Source organism: Lissotriton helveticus, chromosome 1_1 (genome assembly GCF_964261635.1).
Source record: "Lissotriton helveticus chromosome 1_1, aLisHel1.1, whole genome shotgun sequence".
NCBI classification, from domain to species: Eukaryota; Metazoa; Chordata; class Amphibia; order Caudata; family Salamandridae; genus Lissotriton; species Lissotriton helveticus.
The window spans coordinates 2,094,276,102-2,094,297,493 of record NC_136057.1 but is presented as its reverse complement, the minus strand read 5'-3'; the positions used below and the strand labels follow the sequence as shown (position 1 = coordinate 2,094,297,493).

General features: G+C 49.4%; 1 protein-coding gene across 1 annotated transcript in view; it reads right to left on the bottom strand.

Annotated features, from left to right (window-relative positions):
- Window positions 1-486: 486 nt before the first annotated feature.
- GNG5 (G protein subunit gamma 5) overlaps window positions 487-21,392 on the bottom strand; it is a 63,996-nt gene continuing 43,090 nt past the window's right edge. The window contains exon 3 of the mRNA XM_078659273.1: window positions 487-623. The gene's annotated coding sequence lies outside the window, so the exon portion shown is untranslated. The remainder of the gene's footprint in view (window positions 624-21,392) is intronic.

The following is a 21,392-nucleotide window of genomic DNA, read 5'->3' as shown; positions in this document are numbered from 1 at the left end:
GCGAGGAAGCTGGTAAACAATTATCTAACAATAATCGCAGCTTTGCCAGCAGCACGATCCGAGAAGAAGGCTAACATAGGCTCCTCATGAGGAGGAGAAGAGAATGGTGTTGCTTTGTGTACTACCCTGTATTTGGAGGGGGGGGGGGGGGGGGGGGGGGGGGGGGGGGGGCGGCTTAGAGAAGAAAAGGAACCAGCGACAGAAGTAAGCATTTAAATGTAGTGTACACACGTTACGAGCCTAATAAAAGGATCTAGGACTACAGACTCTGGATATCAGTTAGAGAGGAAAATCCACATTAGCAAACAGCTAGGTCACAAAATTCAGTAATTACACTCAAGGAAGCAAAGATAAAACCAAATATTTTATTGTGGCTTTCAAATACCAGTGTATAAAACAGTCCCTTGTGTAATAAGGAAACAGTATTGCAAATACCACACAATTCACTGAAAAGGGAGAGGTAGATGTTAAAAAGGTTTGACAACAGTCGCAAGTTATCAGATGAAATTGGCACATCATTTCAATGCTGAGCTTCTGTACAGGTTTCAAACCTGGCCACCCCTTGAAAAGTCACCATTTGTGACGGCACACGTCGGCAGATATGAATATTAGTAAACAGAGACCTAAAAAAAGGAAACAAAAAAAGTGATTGTAAAACAATTTGTGAAACTATACTGCTTCAAATGCAATTGGAGGGGTAACACAGAAAAGGAGAAAATAAACAAGGTAGTTTGTTAAGAATTTAGTCCCTAGATTCTTTCCAAGTACAGGAACAGCTACCACCCAAGATAATACTCATACGATCTGAACCCTAAATACACACTATTACAGAACCAATTCCGCAGCAATTGAACGAGTTACTTACCTTCGGTAACGATGTATCTGGTAGAGACACAGTCTAGCCGCAGATTCGTTAACTTTTAATATCCCCAGGCGTCAAGACTGGATCCCGAAAACTTTCCGCAGCAGCACCACTGCGTGCCGGGGCGGGGCCGCATGGCTCCGCCCTGACCTCGTCCACGGACATATCAGCGGAGCCATATATGCCCCTCCCGGCGCTCTGACTTCAGTTTTCGTTGGAGAAACTTTTCCGCGCCACAACGCAGAGCCACCACCAAAAACTGAGAATATGGAACAGTGTGCAAAAATGATGAAAGAAATTGAAAGGTGAATAACAGCACCATAAAGTACAGTGCCAGGCACTATTTTGAAAAGTCAAAAAGGGAAAGACCAGAGCACCGCTCCGAGAAGCAACCCCACAAAAGTTTAGGCCAAACCACCTTCGGAGGTAGATGAAGTGAAAAAACAGCATGGCAGACAACAAAGTCTGCAACCATAATGTAGAACTGTGAAGGATAACATGTTCGGAACACACGATCAAGCTTACCAGAAGACGTCACCAGAAAGAGAAGTCGTAACCCCAATAAGAGACCTATAGAATGTGGCAGAGCCAATAGACTTGAACCAATGGGTCGCAGGGGTAAGAGACCCCAAGGCGATAGAGAAGGGGAGAGCGGGGGTGGGAAACATGAATAGATTTCACACTTTACAATCCAGGCATTGGGTTGGAAAGGACACATGACATGAGCATACTTCCCAATACCGAGAATGGGCGGAGTAGAGCAATGAAAACATAATGAAGCATTCTGTGTCGGAGTGAAGAGAAAATGTCACCCTGTAGAAGGGTCAAGCCACCCGGAGGGAGGAGAGTATAGAAATCCCAACCTGAACAGGTCCTCGCAGAACGGGGAGGACGGGCGGGCATTAAGGAAACTGCGGCTAGACTGTCTCTACCAGGTACATCGTTACCAAAGGTAAGTAACTTGTTCATCTGATAGAGACATCTAGCCGCAGATTCCATAACTGAGAATAGATACCAAAGCCATACCCATAGAGGATGCGGGTCTGCGATTGAACCCAATCAAGTTCCCTGAGGGAACGTAGGCGTCAACAAGGCGACGAAACACGGTGAGGACCGCAAGCCAGCGCAGCGACACCGAACCATGAAGCTCAGAAAATAGCGGAAAACATTGGGAGGCAAAGGCACTACAAGCCGTCCAAGAACAGCATGAAAACCCCTGTATGTATACCGGGTGAGAGGAAGAAAATATACTAGATATGTAGGTGTGAAAAGGAAAGTTCATGACTTCGCAAAGAAGTGGAACTGAACGTAGGGTCGGACAGATCCGCAGGATCAGGCGTCCTGGCCTTAAGTAAGACCCAGAGAGATGGCAACTGGTATGACAGAGTCAGCAAATACTGGTCCAGTATGCAGAACAGCGGAAAGAAGCACTGTTGAAACCTGCACCAGCTAAAATACGTGTAACAGCATTGGCCCAATGCCAACCCAAGGCCAGAAAGTGCCGGTAGTACTAGAAACAGAAGACACACCAATATATAGTTTGTCAGACATGTGAAAGATCCGACGGCAACCAGAAGAAGTGCCCAAAATAGGTACAGTAATAATAGTCAAGCGGAAGACTGGAAGGTACATAAGCATACTTTGTGGACGCTAGAACAACACAAAGTATAGCAAAGACCCTCCTGTAGGGTAGTGTGAGCAACCCAGATGCGAGAGACGCAACAGCAAGAAGACAACCAGCAATTAGGGCACCAGGCAAGCCGGATACCCCCATAAAATTGCAAAAAACACAGTTGATGGACAGAATGTAGAACAATGTCATACATTCACCCCAGTACAAGGATCTGGGCCTAAATCCATCGTTTTTTTGCACTCCACACCACCCTGGGCTAGACACTGGCTATATGCAAATCAGCTCTGACCCTGTGCCTCATGGGAACAGTCCAGTCCGAACTACCAAGCCATGTCTTTCCCAGACCGGAATCAAGCATCCAAGGACTGGTTTCTGGCTATCAGCCTTCATCAGCCTGGATAACTTGACTCCAGTAGTGTGGAGAGCCTGTCCATCACCTGTTTTGCATACCCCCATAAAAGCTCGTAGTACAAGCAGACCGGGTCAAGGACCAAGGACACCGCATGAAGGAACGTTGCCTGCACGATTCCCCTGTTTCAGAGCACAGAGAAGATATAGAAGAAGAAGAAAGATGCTCAAAAATAAAGTGTAACAATAATGGATGGTTACGGGTAAAGTACCAACAATCGTTTGGAAGCAGAACTGGACAGGACAATATCCAGGCCCGTAAGCAACATCCACCCCTCGCCCGGGAGGAGCACGGTCCCCTGAAAGACAGATGAGGGGGTGGAGCTATGCACAATAGTGGAAAAAGTAAGGACCAACCTAAAGGTCCCGGAACCCAAGAAGCGAGTACCAGAGAACAGAACACTCCCCTTGAGAGTGTTACAGTATGAACCCAAAGCAGAAGCGTAGAAAACGCCTGTGTGGAATCAGCAGAGAATGTGGAAAAACTGCTGTTGGGAAAGTGGCCAGATAACGAGGCCATAAGAATGTACAGCAGATACGTACATGGTAAATCTGCTACTTTGAAAGACAAGCCCAATAAGGGCTGACCATAGAAGCACCAACACAAACACCATATGATGGCAGACATACCAGGGTGCACCCAAGTTTGCGCTAATTGTACTAAGTACAGAGGCTTTTGTCCCTGGTGCAAAACGAGGACAGGGCATCAGCCCTGAAAAAACTGTGCCTGAACGGAAGAGAATAAGGGCCCAAGAGACAGTGACCGTTAAAAGAAGAGCAGCCATCATAGACCACAGGAGCAGTGCAACGCTGAAAAAACAAAGACCTCATCAAGGCAGGCGAGGTAGAGGCCGCACGGCAAGGAACCCATGCCGCGGCCTAGAAGCACAACAGAACTGGAGCAAATTGCAACAGAAGTGCATAGAGCAATGCGAACGTCAGGATTGCAGCAGAAATATAGGACAGCCTGACCCCCAGAAGGACGTCCGTAAGGAAGCCTCCATAGGAGCGTGCTAAGGCAGTTACCTAATAGCCAACAAATACCCCACATATGGTACGTCTCAACCCCTGCAAGGGGGGTCCTCTTGGGCAAAACACATTCAGAGGACTGGAAGGAAGACAGAACCAGCCATCCGGCTGTACTGAATGGATACTGAAATGGCAGAACAAACGCTTACAGTATCCGGGCACTATGCAAGAAACCGGGTTTGTGGTTTTTTTGAGAAATCAAACCAACAAGGCAACATCGCCTATGCAGAAGAAAAATATATCACAAGGCAGAAAGTAGTGCCGCAAGATTTACGGTAGCCCAGACAAGAGACGGATAACTGCAGAATCAGCATGGTGGTCAAAAAGGTCCACGCCATTGTATGGCAGGTCTCTAAGAGCATCCCGAACATTGTCTGGGAAACAGCTGTCGCACAGCCATGCATGGCGGTGCAAAGCCACAGACCGAGCAAGAGCCCGTCCCACCGAGTCCGTTGAATCAAGGGTAGATCAGAGGGAAAATTGTGCCATTCCCCTGCCATCAAGCAGAAGGCGAAGTAATTCTGCCTGCGGCCCTTCTGGAACAGAAGTAAGAAGGTTCTCGACCAAGTCCCAAAGGGCAGAGGATGCACGTGCGAACACACAAGCCGCATTTGATGCGCGGATGCAAGCACCGACTGAGGCGAAAAGCTGGCGAACACATGTTTCCAACCACCTAGACTCCCTGGTGGGAGTTAATAATGGCAAGGTGAAGGAAGTCTGAAAGTCAAAAGCCGCCTGAACATCTAGGCCCAGAGCTCTAGGGTGAAGGGACAGGCAGAGTGGATCATCCGGGGCAGGACGGTGTCGACGAGCAATCGCCCGAACAACCAGAGGAGGGCCTTGCCCATGTGCCAAGCATCATGTCAAACAAAGATGCCCCAAAGGGCAGCAAAGGCTCCACCTCAATATGTGGAGAAGATCCAGTAAAGGATCATAAGGCAGGGAAACCACAGGAGGCTGAAAATCGAACAACTGCCGCCTTGTGAATAGCCCATGCGTAGGCAGCACTAGCCTCAGTTGCCATCCGAGGAGGAGACCATAAACCATCGGTAGGAGACGGTTGGAGACTAACCCGTCCACTAGACAGCAAAAGTGGAGGAGCCGGAGGCTGATCCGAAGGCCACGCAACACTTGGTACCTGTATCGTGGACTGAAACAAGCTCAGATCTAGGGAGTCCAGAGAAACGTCAACTCCTTGCAAAAGAGGAGGCGTAGGCGTCGACCGAAGCCGTGTGGGAGTCGCATCGACGTCCGAGAAGTCAGGAGGAACAACCTCATGCAAGAGAAGGCATGGACGTCGGCACGGGTATTGACTGACTCAGAGTCTGAGTCGTCTCGACCTCCAGAGGGGACACGGCATGGGCGCTGTCCGACGTTTATCCCACCACAATATGCAGGGAGGAAAGAAGTAGACAAGGTGTCGAGCTAGGCGCCGCCTCAGACGTCAGTGCAGGAAGCCGCGCAAGGCTATGCAGTGACTGAAGGTAAGGTAAGGTAAATTTATTGTGCATAATTAAAACCAGTGCAAACATTTTACAAAAAAGGTTTTAAAATATCATAAAAAAATTTCTTAAGCATCATTAAAAAGGGCATACAATATAAAGGCCGATCTAATGTCCAGGAACAGCTCTCTTAAGGCAGGAGAGCAGGTTTCCTTAAGTTCTGATTAGCGCCTACATATTTCCTGTGTCAATGGTCGGAATGTTTTTTTAACAGTTTTTGCTCGATTATCGCAAGGAACTTTACAAATCTGCAGTTCAGTTCCGTATTTGCAGGGTTCAGGCTAGCCAGCACCGCTTGCCTTCTAGTGAGAGTTCCTATCTGCTTGAGCTGGTCCTTTAAGAGCTGTTGGCAGGCTGGTCGAAGCTCTTGACAGAGACAGGTCATATGAAGTATGTCACCCTTCTCTGTATTGCAAAAGGGGCAGGCATTATGGCCATCGCTCCTGAGCCATGGTGGAAAATGCTCTGATGGGCAAGACCCCTAGTCTGTGTTTCAAGAACTTCAGTTTTGTTGCCTTGGGATAGCCCTGACTGAAATATGGTTGTGGTGTCAGGGATTTGTAGGAATTTAGAATCATCCATGCATGATTTCTTTTGGCAAACGTCTTTGTCCTCTAATAGTGAAAGGGCTTTGACGGTTTTCCAAACCAATTTTTTTTTAAACACATTATGCCTGAGTTGCATGTCCCAAATCGCTGATAGGTTAGTGGCCCCCAAGGCTGTCTTCAGATAAGATCTTGCCTGAGATACGTCCCTGCTTTGAATGTCTTGCCATAGAAGCGAATTTAGAGTGTTAGTAGTAGCAGAACGAAGTTTGTGGCAGCAGATAATATAAGCACCCGTCTGGCAAGAACTTGTTTTTGTAATCCAAATTCCAACCTGAGTTGGGCGGGCTATGTGTAGGATGGGAGCGAAAACCTTGATCAGAAGGCTTTTGTCTGGATTATGTCCAGGTTCTTGGAGTCTCTCCCGCGTAGTGCCTCACTGCCATAGCAAATGGAAGGTAGTAACTTAGCCTGGATGACTTTCAGATAAGGAGTCAGAATTGGTCCCGTCAGTTGGTTGGCTATACTATGTGGCGGCAATGCAAGACCCTCTCCTTTTTGCTTCCTGCTTTTGCTGTGAGAATGAACCGTCTCTGTCAAAAATGACTACCAGATATTTATAAACGGATGCTGGCTCTATTTTTTGGCTGCCCAGTGTCCAAGACTTCTGAAGCTTTTTTGTATATTTATCGACATGGTGCGTGTTTTGCTCAAATTTATTTTTAGTTTATTTTCCGTGGTATACCTATGCATTTGATTCAGAAGCTGCTGGAGGCCGATGTAGGTATGGCTAAGTAACATCACATCTGCGTACAGAAGGTTACTCAGATTTCCCTCCCAGCCTCGGGGAGTTATGTTATGTTAAATGAGTTTTGTAAAGCGCGCTGACACCGAAGCTTCCTGGCGCTGATAGACAGAATAGATGAGGGGGGAGCAGAGATGGCGAGATCTAACCAGAGGTGGGGAAGAGGTGGGTTTTCAACATTTTCTTAAAGTTCAGGAGGGAAAGGGAGGATTTGATGGGGAGAGGGAGAAGGTTCCAGAGTACGGGAGCCAGGTGAGAAGCGGCGGCCGCCGAATCTCTTGGTTTTGCTCTTGGGGGTGATCAGCAGATCGCGGTGAGCTGATCGAAGATTGCGTATGGGACAGTGAGGGCGAATGAAGGATTTTAAGAAAGCGGGACCAGGGCAGTGAAGTGCTTTAAAGGTGAGGCATGCCACCTTGAAGGCGACCCTTCGATTGACTGGGAGCCAATCAAGGCGCATGAGCAGAGGCTTAGCTGATTGCCATCTGGGGGTTCCATGATCAGCCTGGTTCTGGACAACTTGGAGGCGTTGTATAAGAAATTGCGGTAGGCCGTGGTAGATGGCATTAGAAAAATCCAGGCGGGAGAGTACCAATGAGATAACGGTTTGGGTGAGTGCCGCCGGGGGAAGAAGGTGACTGACTTTGCGAATCCTCCGGAGTTGGTACATACAAGAGGAAACCACCGCTCCAACTTGAGCTCTGAGAGAGAGCTCGGTGTTAATGGTGACACCCAGACTCTTTACTGTTTTTACAGGGGTGGGGGGGGGTCCGAACTCTGGCGGCCAGAACTGTGGACCCCAGTAAGCGTGACTGAGCCCAGGAAGAAGGAGCTCAGTTTTACCGGGGTTCAACTTCAGTTTGTTCTGGTTCATCCAGAGTTGGATGAGAATCATGGCTCCGTGAAAGGTTGACAGCGTGTGGTGAGTTGAGGGAGAAAAGGATTTGTAGATCGTCAGCATAGTTGTAGGTGACGATATCCCATTTCGAGAGTGACTGAATGAGTGGCCGGAGATAAATATTGAAGAGGAGTGGGGAAAGGGAAGATCCCTGGGGGACACCGCAGGACGTGGGGGTTTGTTTGGCGGTGTAGGGGCCCAGACGGACCGCCTGTGTTCTTCCCGTAAGGAAGGATTTGATCCACTCAAGAGCAACGCCCTGGATGCCTGCCTGCTCGACACGGTGGAGGAGGATGTTATGATCCACCGTGTCGAACGCGGCCGGCAGATCCAGTAGGACGAGGGCCTGGGGGATTACCGCGTCCGCGCCGCTCCTGAGTGTCAAGGACTGCCAAAATAACGGCTTCAATGGAGTGGGCAGGTCTGAAGCCGGCCTGATTCGGCTCGAGATAGCAGGAGGATTCTATGAAGCTGGACAGGCAGCGGGTAACATGGGCTTCCATAAGTTTGGAGAAATAGGGAAGGAGTGAGATGGGGCGATAATTGGACGGCTCCGACATGTCCGCCCCTGGTTTTTTTTAGGCGAGGTACCAGAATGGCATCCTTAAAGGCGGTAGGACAGATGCCGCTGCAGAGAGATCTGTTCATTAGATGTAAGACACTATCTGGTAGATTGAGACAGATACTCCGCAGGACGGAAGGTGGGCAGCAATCATTCGGAGAACCAGATTTCACACGAATGGCTAGTTCTGACAGGGAGGTGGAATCTAGAGCAGGGAAGGAAGTGAGGGTCGAAGGGTTGTAGGAGGAATTATCCTGTAGTAGCGATTGGGAAAGTGGAGGGATAGATTTTTTGATTTGAGATTTTTTCTACGAAGGAGTTCAGAGTGTCACAGGCCTCCTGAGTGGGGGTCTGGGCTGGAAGGGTTCTGTCATCCGTGGTTAACTCATTCAGAACTCTGAATACCTCCTTGGATTTATCAGTTGCCTGGAAGATCCTGTTGGCAAAGTGTTCCATTTTGGCAGAACGGATAGCGGTTTTGAAATCTTTACGTGCGGCCAGATAGGATTGTTTGGCTGAGTCCGAATAGTCATGTCTCCAGGTGCGTTCTAACTGGCGTGTTATTAATTTCCGGGCTTTAAGATCGTCGGAGAACCACCTATGAGAATTCCGATGTCTAGTACAGAGAAATTTGACGAAGGGGGCAAATCGGTCGCTAGCCGACTCTAGCCAGGAGGCAGTATCTCGTTCTAGTCCGTCGATGTCGTTAGGATCGTGGATGACTGGGCATGAGTCAGCCAGGGCGGCAAGGAAGCCCTGGGAGTCGTATGAGCTCCATTTACGGGAAAGCCATCAAAGGGGCGGGAGTCTGACCGTCAACTGTGATGATGGTATCCACTAAGTAGTGATCAGACCAGGCACATGGCGATATGTCTGGTGGGGACAGTGCCAGATTGCAGGTCCAAATCTGGCCCAAAATATGTCCCTTGATATGGGTGGGTTGGGAGACCTGTTGGACGAGGTTCAAATCTCCAAGAACTCGGTGGCATGAGGGCCAGCGTTGGTGTCGCCGAACCAGTAGTTTAGGTCCCCAAAGATAGCGAAGCGGGAGTGCAATGTGAGGAGAGAAGACAGTTGTTCACTCAGTGGTGGAAAAGGATGGCATAGGGTGTGGGGGCCGATATAATAGGAGGAAGGTAAGAGGGCCGGTATTCGTTTGCACACTCATGAGGAGATTCTCCACCTCAGGGAGGGGGAGAGAATAGGAGGAAATGGCATTCAGGCGTTTGGATATGATGGCCGCGACCCCACCCCCGGGCCGGTCGCCAGGTCGGTCGGCGTGAAGAATGTAATAGTCGGGGGGAGAGCCGCCAGAATGTCTGGCAAAGATTCAGAAGTGAGCCACGTCTCCGTGAGTAGAAGGATATCGGGATTGGAACTGGAGAGCAGAATGAAAATGTCCTCAGAAGGTTTTGCTAACGAGCGAGTATTCAGGTATGATACCCTAATGGATGTGGAGTTCCTAGTCGACGTGGTTGGAGGTAGGCATCCGCCGACAAGGGATTGGTCAAGGCGCGAGATACCAGCAGCAGAGATGTGTTGCAAGACCGTAGAAGAAGGTAGTGTGACAGAATTCTGTAAATCTCTAAGTGCTTGGGGGGGAATATCTGATGAAAAGGTCAGCATGGCGTGCCCTGTGGCCCGTCCTGGCGCAGACGGGCTTGCCTTTGGCGCGCCGCCGGCACGCCCGCTGCGCGGACGTGGAAGACACATGATAGAAGTAGGAAAAAGCAGGGGGCGTGGCCTATTGTCGGGGCGTGGCCTATTGTCAGGGGCGTGGCCTGACCAGGCTTCCCCACAGTGATGATGTCACCAGGAATGGCGGCCCGCGACAGCGTTTAGATCGGCTGTGCAGGGGAAGTGCTAGCGAGGGTAGGTGAATACAGTTAAAATCACAAGAAAAATAAAAATTTTAAATGAAAGCTCGTTGCTCCCGGCTTTCCGCCTCAGTAGTTCTTTCTGGGAATTGCATGTATTTAGTATGCCTGATAGATCCGCCATGTACAGATTGAACTTGGCTGAAGGGGTGGGCTAGACGGGAGACTGGGAGGGCTCCCTGGGCCGTGTCCCGTCAACATCGTATCGGCTCCAGAACCGGAGTCGATGCACACAGCCGGCACGGACGACGAATCTGCCGGCGAGGACCAAGCATGAGTGACTTCCACCTCTGTGGGGCCCGAAAGCGCAACAGGGGGAGGGGGTGACCCAAAGTAAGAGTGGAGTTTTTGGACTTGGCCCTTTTGGCAAGTTCACCTCTAAACTTTTAGCTTTTTATATGTGACCTGGTGTTGGTTGTTTTTGGCTTCTGCGCACTTTAACACTGTGTCCCAGTGTAAAGTGCGTGCGCACTCGGAGTGCATGTGGTGAGATTGGCCTGCCCTCCCATAGGAATTCATGGGGATATGTGTCTCCATGGTAGTTCCTGATGTGTGGGGAGTGCAGGGGCGAGTTTGGTATGTGCAAACTCGTGAGATTAAATGCTGCGTGACGGTGTGCACAGATTTAATGTATCTAGTGTGGAAGCGCCACTTCTAGAAGTTGGCATATCTGTGTAGTAAATGTGAATTGACTGTCTGGCTTGTGATTGGCTGGAGCTGGCTGGTGTGCCTGGCTCCAGGAGTCAGGATGGGTCTGCCCCGGTGGTGAATGGAGAGATTTGCATGTTGATGACAGGGAGGAGTGCACCTGGGACGTGAATAGGGCTGGGCCTTCCCTACACAATGCTGACTCCGCCCCCTGTGGTGCGACTGATGTCCCTAACCTGTCCTGTGAATGGGGAGAGGGGCTGAGCACAACAAAGTGCTCAGGAACCAGCAGAGTCTGGTTTTCCCCCTACCCTGCACCCTCCAGAAAAAGGAAATCGGTGTACAGAAAGGGGCTCAGACCCCATGCAATTGTTCTCTGGATCCTGACTTAAAGGGGGGGGGGGGGGGGAGCGCTTTATTTCTACTTGCCTGGGCGCGCTTCATTTCTCCCTTTTTCCAGGAGCCCTGTATTTCTGGCCCCCAGAAGAAGTGGAGCGTGTGGGGGCATCGGAGCTGCATTTCCTCCAGAGGGAATCCCGGGCGCTTATTTGTGGAATTGTGGTGCCCAGGTGCCCACCACGCCAGGGACCTCGTATCAAAACAGGTGCCTACCCCGTATCACCGCCGCTGGCCCCAGAATCCCCGGACTTACTGGCGCCGACGTCACGAGGCCGCCACGCTGGGATTGGTCCCAGCCGTGGGCGTTGCCTCGCAACCAAAGTGCTCGCCAGAAACCGGAAGCCAGCGCCGGCTCGAACAGGGCTCCCCTGAGGGAAGGGAGAGCCCCGCGTGGCACATAGTGGCCGGTGGCAGAGTGAAGACCCAGGCGGGAGCCTACCCCGTGCTGAGCCGTACCGGAAGGAAGTCGCGCAGCTGCCGGGTCGGGAGCAGAAAGCAGATGAGTCGACCCCGCGCTCCTGTGTGTGCCCGGGCGGACGTGCGGGAAGGACTACAGCTGAGCTCCTGGGCTCCTGTCTTAAAAGGAGAGCCCCGGGTGGCGCATGTGGACCGGTGCCGGAAAGGAGTCAGCCCGCAACCCAGGAGCGAGACGCCGCCCAGGAGTCCCGGTGAGTGGGGCTCTGTGTGAGGCGGTTGGGGGTGTGTCGGGGAATGCTTTCGGTGCCCGCCCCCTAGACCTGGCGCTCCTTCCCTCACTGCCCCGCTGAACAGTGGGCAGCGGCAGCACCTTGGGAACAGTGCTGCATCTCCCTGTTGGCAGTGATTCCTGGAGTCCCGGAGGGGATCTCTAAAGTCACAGCTGTGCCAGTTCTCTGTTCTTGTGAGGGGCCCCGAGATAGAGCAGCCCCGGTTGCCAGTGGGCCGCTCCAGCGTGGCCAGGAATATTTAAAAGGGGCCAAAGAGGCCCATGTTCTGCACGTGGGAGGCCTCAGTGAAGGGGGCACATTAGAGTAACAGTGCCCCCAAAACAACGTGGGAGCCTCGCAGGCTCTAATTCACACTTAGGCGCCACTGTGCCCCAAAGCCCCTCTGGTACTGTTATTTCTTTAGGAGCCCCAGAGGAGAGCCAGGAGGCACACTGGTGCCAGGCTCAGTTTCCTCAGCTGCCCAGCACTTCGTGGGCAGCTGCAATGTTTAGGTGGTGCCCCTGCGCCCTGCGCATTGCGCATTGCTGCATTTGCAGATTGTAGCCCCGACTATTGCTGGACATAGTGCATTTGAGCCCCATGAGAGGCCAGTTGGCCTGGGGACAGTTTTTATGTGTTGTGCCCTTGCTTAGGTTACATGGTTCTTCCTAATGTGACTTATGCGTAATGTGCAATGCTTTATGCCTGTGATACCTCTAAATGTGTTTTCATGCTTAGGAGGTTGTTTTGCCTAGTAGAGTTATGCTAGCCAGTTTATATGTCCCTGCGTGATCTATGCCTATGGGGATTAGTATTGCGTAGTGTGTTCCTACCTTTTACCAGTGGTTGTGTTCTACACTTGTTATTTGGTGCTACAATTATTCTATGTTCTACAAAGTGCTATTTTCTACTAAGTGCTATTTCTGACGGTGGCCCATGTGGCCCTGTCCTGTGTAAATAATCCCCTGTAAATACTGCCCAGTGCCAGTTGGCACAGTGTATCTGTCTGATTATGATCTAATGTGTTTATGGTAATACAAAGGCTATTTTTTATATAATCTTGTGTGGAGTTCCTTTCTGTGGTGTGCCTAGTGTGTTGCTGCTTTGTGTGTTGCGCAAACCCTTTACACATTGCCTCCCGGATAAGCCTTACTGATCGGGTCACGCTACCAAGGGGGTGAGCAGGGCTTATCTTGCCGTGCAGCTCCCTTGCCCTGACTATAGTGGTGGTTTCTGCCTTAGCTCTGGCGCAAGCCTCAGCCAACCAGAAATCCCATTTCTAAAAGGAGTGCTTTGGAATAAGCCTCCATTTGGGCCAGAGTCGCTCCAACTCCCGGAAAGGGAGGGTACGGAGAAGACTGCCGGTCGCCTGTGCCTGGCAGGGAGTGAGAGGAACAGGCGCCAGTGTCATACGTATGGGAGGAAGACCTCCGAGACTTACGCTTGTGCTTTCCCGCCTCTGAACGGCGTCTGTGGGAACGACCTTGGGAACTGGGCCAATCCCGAGAGGGAGAGCGGCGACGCGAAGGTGCAGGACCGGACAGCCGTGCGGCCAGCAATTTGATACGACGCTCCCTCAAGGACTTAGGTTTCACTTGTGGACAGGCGTCGCCCTCTTTGGAGTTATGGTGCACTCCTAGGCACCGCATACAGATGGCGTGCAGGTCCATGACAGACACCTGACGCGCACAGGTCTCACACGCCTCAAAGCCCGAAGGCATTGCACACTGTTCCTTGACGCCAAAGGCGTTGAGATGGCCCGAAAAACAGGCAAAGGAACAGCTGGTTTTCCAGGCTCTGCGTTTGGGATGCGGTAAAGAAGAAATCGGACATTAGCGGTGGGAGGGTCATATATAGCTCCCCTGACGTAATGTCTGTGCAACGTCAGGGCGAAGCCATGCAGCGCCGCCCCCCATGCGCAGAGGTGCTGCTGCGGAAAGTTCCCAGGATCCAGTCTGATGCCTGGGGATATTCAAAGTTAAGGAATATGCGGCTAGATGTCTATCAGATACACAAATCAATAAAAATACTAATTACGTAATATTTAATTTAATTCACAAAGGAACTAAGACAAAAATTCTATATTTTAATTTTATTGGGAAGGTTGGAGCTTTAATATTGGATATTTTCAAAAGACGATGTGACGTGCTAGACTTATCCCCATCTTTATTGATCTTATTACAATATCTTTTTATTGGTACATACCAGTGATTCTTTTGAACCACTAACTGCCCAAATATGTATTTTTTTTCTGTACTTGTGTTGCCTTCAAGAATAAAGCCAAGAATGCCAACTTTATTTTTAGGTGCCAATTTTAAAGTTCATTCACATATTCAGAGAATTAAAAAATATATATTTTGCTTTATTTACACATATATTCTTTATTAGGCTACAAAAATTATTTCATTTTCTAAACAGTTGCGAACTCTCATACCAGGTGTTGCAAACCTTCAGACCATCACACCTGGACACCCCCCTCGAGTCCACAAAATGCAGGTTAAGATCAAACACGTGCTTAATTTGGGCCGGCTATAGCAACACAAAAGTGAAGGACGGAATGCTGATCATATTCACCCCAGTCACAGATCTGGGTTATATCCATCCTTTTCTTCTCCCCAGGTCACCCCAGTTTGGACCTAGCCTTATGCAAATCAGACTTGACCCTGCTCCCGATGGGAGTCTAGCCGAAACAGACAGGCCATGTCCTCCCTGAACCGGAAAACAAGCATCCTGGGACCGGTTTCGGGGTATCGTCCCTCTTCAGCCATGCTAACTTGAATCCAGTGGTATATTGAGCACGAGAGCCACAACTGGGCATACCCTTCCCATTAGAGCGACTATAGCAAAACAAAAAGATGATAGATTGAATGCTGAGCATGGTCTAACATTCACCCCCCAGTCAAAGATTTTAGTTACATCGATAGTTTTTGGCTTGGTAGTTCAAACTAAGGATTTAGGCACAGATCTCTGTACTGGAGGTGAATGTTGGACAATGTTAAGCATTCCGTCCATCTTTTTGTATTGCCATAATTTGGGCCGGCGGAACTCATTTCTGGGGACTGGTCTTAATCAGATGGAAAAAAATGTCACAAAGGGAGACCGTAGTAACCTGCAAGAGTGAGACCTAACAGCTGAGAAGTGAAACGTGCCGAGAGGGTCGATGCCTGCGCTGTTGGGGCCAGGCACAAGTCAAATCCAATAGAATACCTGGCGGCTGAGGACAAGAGAGGCTATACACCTGCATGGCAGAAATTTGCTGGTGACTTGTGGATGGCCAATGTTGCAGGTGGTGCGGCCGGACATGAACTAATAGAATAGGGCTGGCAGAAGTGAGTGCAGCCCAGTTTAACTGCAGCGCAAGACTGCACAACTATAGCGAGCCTCAGCAGGGTCATAGAAAGTGGTTCCTTGAGGCCCCCTGGGCCAGGTGCGCTGGGCACAGAAATAATTGCTAGTGTGGGCATGGGCTCTGCGAACACAGACCGTAAGCATATGTTGATGGGCAGCAGGCCAGGCTGCAAGTTGGTGAGAGATGGGAGCCCAATACCTAAAGAAAGAGTGTTCTGCCGCATTAGACAAGGGAAGAGAGGCCAAAAGATATGTCTAACCAGAGCCACAGAGCAGACAGGGTATGGGGAGCACTGGAATACTACAGGCCCAGAAGTGTATGTATGCAGATCCTACCCAGAGATCTTATGGTGCAGCCTATGAACTGCAGAAAGAATCATATGGCTGGTGAAACTTCCAGACCTGGGAGGTGTAGGCACTGATACTAGGAGGGCGGCGACAGGCCCATTAATGCTGACTGGATGGTAGGGGCTATAGAACTGTACAACAGCCTATCATAGGTCTACCCTGAATGAGTTGAACAAGGGTTGCAAAGAACCCGAGATATCTGGGACTGCGCCACACGAGGCCTTCCTGACCTACCCGCTGTGGGGGATAGGCACTGCGATTGCCAACGCCTCCCCAGGGGTGCCTTCTAGGATAGTAGGGGGCTGGAATAGCAGGGGTCGGCAGAGGACCAGCACTATATGTGGAAGAAGTGTGGCGCAGCCGCCAGGTTGCCCGACTCCGGATCACAGGGTTCACGGTTCCATGCCCGGCACCAGGTTAGCCCAGCACCATGCGACTCTGGGCAATAGCTTACTTAATCTTCGACAGCCCCAAGTGCTGGGACACCTCTCCGGAGGTAGCTGCGCACTTAAGAATGCTGTTATTTCATTTAGGTTAGTAGACCAAAGCACAGTAGTAGAAGGGTCAAACCACTTAAAGTAAGGCCATCCAAAATGGAAAGCAGCAATCATGGCTCACCTCCGAATCCAGATGTACTGCAAGGCCCCAGCAACATGTATTATCGGATTCAGAGCTGGAATTAACATCTCAAGGCGCTAAGACTTTGAGGAACACCTTGAGAGCCATTCAAGAGAGTTTGCAATCCAGGTCAAAATTGACCCGCTAAACTCAGGGATGGATTACATTGTGGCTAATATGGACAAGCAGGTGATGCGTCTTGGTGAGGCAGAGCAGCGCATTTCGATTGCGAAAGGTGGATTGCAGTCTGTCACTGCTAAGTGCTTAAATATGGAAAAGGATTTAGCGATGATCCAAGCTATAAATGAGGACTTGGAGGTGTGCTCCAGATGCAACAATCTTTGTATTACTGGCACACCGAAGTCCACCAATACGGGCACACTAGATCAGCATGTGGAAACCATGCTCAAGGGGCTATTTGGGGCCGAGCACTTATCTGCAATTTTGATTGTTGAACGAGCATATTGGTCCCCAATGGGTCGTTTGTCCCAGGGGGGCACCACTACACCCAATTATCGCCAAGCTGCTAAATAACAGCGACAGGGACACAATGCTCCGCTTGGCACGTGAGAAGCAGACATTTGGCTATCACAGCAATGATAAAGCCTTTTATCCAGACTTCACGGCAGTTCAACCAGCGCACAGAGAATTCCTTTAAGTGAAGAAGCTACAAGAAGTGGACATACCATATGCAATGTTATATCTGACTCGCTTGTGGATCAGTCAGAGGCACACAGAGGATAGTCACAACACCCAAAGCCGCAATGACTAGTAAAACAACTGCCCATATCAGCATGAATCAACAGGAGACAGTGTCGGCCAATAGTCTGCTCTGAGCTGCATGGTGATGGGGCTTGTGCCTGTCTGGGGGAGAGAGAACTTAGGCGCTAGGAAATGATGCAGCTTTGGTGCTCTGGCACAATCCTGCCTGAAGACAGCTGTACAGAACAGATATAATCCAAATAACCAACAAGGTCCATATCTGCTGCTCGCAATACTGCACATGAGCAGATTGCTTATTAATAGCCATATGTGCTCTGTATTGATTGCTGTGAGGGAATGTGCATGGGGACTAGTGGCTGACAATGATGAATCCCCTATTCAAAATGATGGAATTTAAGAGTCTACTGATCGGATGCCTGGCCACCTCTAACCACAGGAAGTTTGAGTCTGCCTCTAGCAGACCTCAGAGGGTACACCCCTAATGTCCCTACATTGCGTTATTACAACTATAGTGATGTGCTATGTTGTATTGCACATGTTTGATTGTTTTCACTTTTCAGTTCTGGGATGGGTTTAGCATGGTTGGGATGCTAAAGTGGGTGGAAGGAGGGTCTTTGTTGCTTAAATGGTATGCTATCAATGTATCTCTATATTGGATGTTATTTACTCCGATCGAAAGAATACGGTTTATCACATCTATGACTGAGGAACTATGCACTACTCCGACAACGGACTGCATACACATCCTTTACATGGAATGTTAGAGAGCTAAACAACCCTTCCAAAAGAAAAAAAAACACGCCTGGTTCTTACTATTTAGATCGACATCAGGTGCAACTCGCACTAATACAACAAACAGCTCATGCAAACCACGGAACAGGCCATAGGATTTAAGTGGGCAAGTGTCAAAGTAGCTGCTTCATACTCCTCGTATTCACGCAGGGTAATCCTGATCAAAAGGGATGGGCTCTTTGTGCTTGCCCACTCCAAGACTGATGACCAAGTCCTGTACGATAGTACAGGGATGCCTACGCAGCACACTAGTACCTATTGTTAATACTTATGGCCCCAATATAGATGACCCCAAGTTTTATATGCAAATTTGGAGCCGCCTACACCCTCCACGATTATATCAGGAGGCAATCTAATTACATACTTTGACCCTTATTTGGACTATTTGGAGAGTGGAGTGTTAAGCAGGCTGCCAAATTGCTGGGGGAGAGTATGACAGATTATGATTGATCCTTAGAGGCTGAGCAACCCGGAGAGCCGGGGGAGCACTTTTACCTCTTCAGTATAAGGTTCATGGACTAGACATGGTAATTGGCTGGTGATGCTGCAGGTAAATGATTGGAAGGTGACATGCCAGGAACATTATCGGATTATGCACCAGGACTGCCCTTGGTTATTAAACCACCCATATCAATGAAGGTTGCAGGCCACCTCACTACTAGACCAGGTATTTAGGGAGGGAGTGAGGACAGAGATACTGGAGTTCTTCGGGGGGGGGAAAAAATGTAGGAATCATGGAGGGAGCGGACACTTTATGGGAAGCGTTTAAAGTGACCATTCGGGGGTGTGTGCATAGGACTTCAGGCAGGTGTATTGGGGTCCACATGCGCTCAGCTTTGATCCATAGACAGCACCCTAGGACAGCTGGGGTCCGAGTACGCAGCTAACCGTAGGGGCCAAGCTCGCAGAAATGTATGAGCAGGTCACCAACTAGAACAGCAGCGGATCAGGAGGTCAGACATCTTTCCCAGAGGAGGGTCACGAGGGTGTATGGCGAGGGAGGGAGGAAGGTGCAGCCGCAGCATGGCTGCCACACTAAAGGAATCCTGGGCACAAGCACACATGTAGTTGAGGTGCTGGCCGAGGATGGTGCGGCGTGCCATAACACCGGCAATACATGCAGCTTTCATAGACTTCTAGGCATGATTATCCAGTAATCGTGCCTTAGCTGACGTGGCTATCCTTAGGACAAATTGAATTTCTAGTACAGCAGATCACTATTGAAGAGATAAAGGAGGCTATACGTACACTCCCTAACGGTAAAGCATCTGGCATGAATGGCTTGCCGAGAAAATTCTACAAAGAATTTGCAGACCATGTAGCCCTACACCTACATGCTATGCATCAGGAGGCATATGTGAATTCTATCGCCCGCTGTCCCTCATTAATTTGGCCACCAAATTAACATACTGGCTCACCAGGCTCTAATCCCACTCGCATTTTTGGTCCTGCCAGACCAGTCAGGCATTGTGCCCACTCGTTCCACTGCTCAGAATCTGGGTATGCTCTTCATCAGTTGAACCCCTCTATCTCAGCGGCGGTCCTTTTGGATGCCACCAAAGCATTGGATTCTACACAATGACCATATAGGTTTGCAGTATTCCATCGTATGGGAATCCCGCAGGCTTTCCTGCGTTGGGTACAGATATTGTATGCTGCTTCAGCAGGGACGATGAGAATTAATGGGCACACTTCTGACACATTGCAACTCTATAGGGGCACCAGCCAGGGGTACCTGCAGTTGCGATACCATTTCCCCTCGGCCTTGGAACCTCTGGCATTTCTGATCTGGCAGCAGCACCAGATGCATAGCTAGGCTTTTACCAACTCCCCTTGGCTGTCTCACTATACACAGACGACATGGGGCTATATATCCACACCCAGTCTTCGCATTTGGTGTCGCTTATACGTGAATAGGTCTTCAGGGCTTAGTATCAATTGGTCATGGAGTGTAGTATGGAACCTATCAAATATCTGGGGATATATGGGTGCAGAGAACCTGCAACTAGTCGTCAGATATAATTATGGCAGAGCAGCCTCGGAACTCTGGGATCAAGTGGCCCGATGGTCCAGGTTGCCCCAATCTCTGACAGAGTGGCTATTATGAAAATGGTAAAATTCCCAAAGCTTCTTCACCTGGTCATAAACATCCCCATTACATTGGGCACAGGCTTCTTTTCAGAACCGTATGCTCATACAGGATCATGCCAACCTGGACCAGCAAGAGGCCTACAATTAACTGGGACGCACTCATGCTGCCGTATACCGAGGGGGGATTTGGTGCCCCAGACTTGCACCATCATCACCTGTGCGCGCAAACCTGGTTTGCACCCTATTGGTTTTTCCCACCAAAATACATGCCACAAGTGTGATAATGTCTACCCAAAACCACTTACGGCCATGATACCGCATGCATGTACAGAACTAGGACATTAGCACAGTATATTGCACCAGTTGGGCATGGAGGCAGCTAAGTGGTCAGGCGGCAGCAGAACCTGTATATGCACATGCATAGCCACTGTTACACAGGAGTCTAGGTCACGGACTATACTGGAAGAAGCGAGTTTGGGTAAACAACTCCCCCATTTCCTCAGAGGGAAACTTCACACCCCTTGCTGAAGTACAGCAGAATAGACTGCAGACTCCACTGTGGACCTTTACATATAACCAGCTACGTGCGGCCCTTACAACCAGTTCCAAACCACGCCACAGACACTAGGGATGCTTCAAACACTGCTCATAAGCATCATACATAAGTATCTGGATTACTATGCGGAGGAACTCCTCCGAGCATCGCAACAAAGGGGCATATGGGGTTCACATATGTCCTACCGGTTGTCACTTCCAGGTGCACTCTAATGGACTGTACCCACCCATGCCCTGATCAGGTAATGAGATTTTGCAACTTGTAGGGATCATTCTATGCGATAATGCACAGCAACGTTCATATAGAACACTATATTTGACAACAGATGGCACTGCATGTTACATTGTTGTACAAGATCGAAAATTCAATAAAACAAATCGCAATGAAGTGGATTAAAAACTACGCACTCAGTGTGCCAACATTTAATATCACTGGCCACATGCTTCGGAGCAGAGCTTTTAGCATAAGCACATTTTTTTTTTTTTTTTTTTTTTTTTTTTTTTTTTTTACAAATGAAGCACTCCACCGGACCTAGATAAATGGTGGTAAGACACTCAAAGGGTGATGCTTAATTTTTAGCTTTGTACCGGCACAAGCAACAACTGGAAATCTACCATCTGAACATGCTTCTGGAAGGGAACAAGAACGCAAATGTCAGACCAGTTTAAGGGGGGGCAGAGACGACCTACTGGGCCTCAACCATGGAGGTTGTTTGCCACTAGTTTTTCTTGAGTCCATCCCAATACGACTCTGCAAACGGGACAAAGAATAATTTCTTCCACACTTGACTGAGTAGTGAGGATTGAGCAGTCAAAGGCTTATTGGGGACGAAGTGAGGGGTGCATGAGCTCAGCACTCAAGGAACCAATAATTCTTTTGTTCATTTTTAGTAATACAAAAACTATTAGAGATAAAAACAAGGGGGGTGAAAAAGCAATAATCAAGTAAAATATCAGCAGGTGTAGGCAATTTGGTAGGAGTTTCGACAAGGGATTATAGTTTGAGGTTACAAAGCTTGTGTGTGGGAGGGATGTAGCAATAGGCTGTACCTGATATGGTTAG